Consider the following 1,735-nt stretch of genomic DNA (forward strand, 5'->3'; position numbering starts at 1 on the left):
AAACACTTAAGAGTATACAAAAGTCTTTTCCTTGAATAATCTGCGATAGAGAAATGACAACACATCTTCAAAGAATGTATTAATACATCTAACATGTAAATTTTTTAAAGCGGTTTTGGATATTTTTTGATGTACTTGAAACAGATTGATTTTTGAAAAATGTATGATTCTGTTGTTAAAATACTGTTTAGGTGCATCTCTTAAAAAAAGAGCATCGAAAATGTTTAGATCGATGACAAGGATTAACCCCAGCAACGCTGCCTCGCTGGAAGGAGGTTATTTTATGTAGTTGATTCTCAGACTGAGCCAGTCACCCAAAGGGCAGCAGGAACAACTTCTCCACAACAAACATGAGCTCTCGAAGGTGCAGGACAATCATGTTCATATCAAAATAAAAGGTTCCTTAGGACCAAACCCCAGAGCTAATTTATTCCTATATTAGACAACATTATAACAAGCTTGTGAATATGGTTTATCAGTCTTTGGCATAATAAAAGTAACAAAATAGCAGTGAAGGTAGGTTATCAGATCTGTGTGAGTGACCCCAGCAAAAGGAGGCAGTTATGCTATGTGAGGGAGGAAAAAAATTACATCTGTTCAAAAACTCTGGGCTCGTTTTGTCTCCTCCACACTACAGCTTCAAAAAGTACTGCGGCATATTGCCCAGGCCACTCATCCATGTTCTTAACCCGGGTTCAGGCGTTTCAAAATGAGTCAATTATGCTCAGTATACTCGGCTTAGAAAGGCAATGGCCTGTCTGATACATTTTTAAAAAGATTTTTGAGAAACGATTAAAGTTTAAATGGTTTTGGAATTGGGGAACTTGAAACTTCAGTTATGTAAAAAAATTTCATGAAGATTAATAGCTCCTTCCCGAAGACGGTAGATAATTAATTTTTCTAGGTTATGTTAAAAGTACATATTCTGACAAAAGATGAAACTCCTTAAATCCCACAAACAGTTGTGTTTACTAACTTGGCTAATTTTAAAAAAGAAAAATATCTGTCTAGTGCTTACGACTTCCTACATGCAAACACAAGAGTCTCGGTCTCAAGGGAGTGAGCAGCGACAGACTCTGGAGGTCCCAGATAAAACCGCAAGTGCGCTCACTGTGGGAAGTATTGCGGGGTCAGTGGCCTTGCTACTTTAGGAACTGCAAGTATGTTGGCTCGAATTCAGCCTCACACTCTGTAATTAGAAAGCACATCGCCATTTTCAGTCTCCAGCTATCAGTAGGGAAGCCACGTATGGTCGGGCTCTGTGTCGCGAAGTCCTCATAGCAGTTTGCACTGCGATCTCTCACATGAGACTTTATGGTTAGGAGGTATATGCCTCTGTTGATCCTAAAAAGTAACAGTAGATAAAGACTGATGGTAACCTTCAACCAACTAGTTTTATTTCTTTAAAGAGTATCTTTTAACTACTGCATACAGGGCATTTCAGTAAAAATAAAAATACACTAATAGATATTTTTAAACTATAAAATAGGATAGACAGTGATTCTCTGGTGAAGGTCAGTGGGATCCCAGGGAGACCATTAAGGGTATTTGGAGGATTCGTGGGTCTGCTGAAATTCTATGCCAAATTGTGTACATGTGCATTTTTTTTCCAGGAAAAGAATCCAATGCTTTCATTCCAGTTTTAAAGTGGCTGTGACACCTCCTTCCAACTTTTTAAAAAAATATTAAAACTGGTTTTCAGCTATAATGGAAGTGTAAGAAAGCGTTCAGCATA

The 1,735-nt window shown here is 37.9% G+C and overlaps 1 protein-coding gene across 2 annotated transcripts in view; it reads left to right on the forward strand.

Moving 5' to 3' along the window:
- The window catches only part of RERG (RAS-like, estrogen-regulated, growth inhibitor), a 183,056-nt gene that overhangs the window by 125,001 nt on the left and 56,320 nt on the right, over positions 1-1,735 (forward strand). The window lies entirely within an intron of this gene.

The sequence above is a fragment of the Propithecus coquereli genome, unplaced genomic scaffold (genome assembly GCF_000956105.1).
Source record: "Propithecus coquereli isolate 6110/MARCELLA unplaced genomic scaffold, Pcoq_1.0 Scaffold78, whole genome shotgun sequence".
Taxonomy (NCBI): domain Eukaryota; kingdom Metazoa; phylum Chordata; class Mammalia; order Primates; family Indriidae; genus Propithecus; species Propithecus coquereli.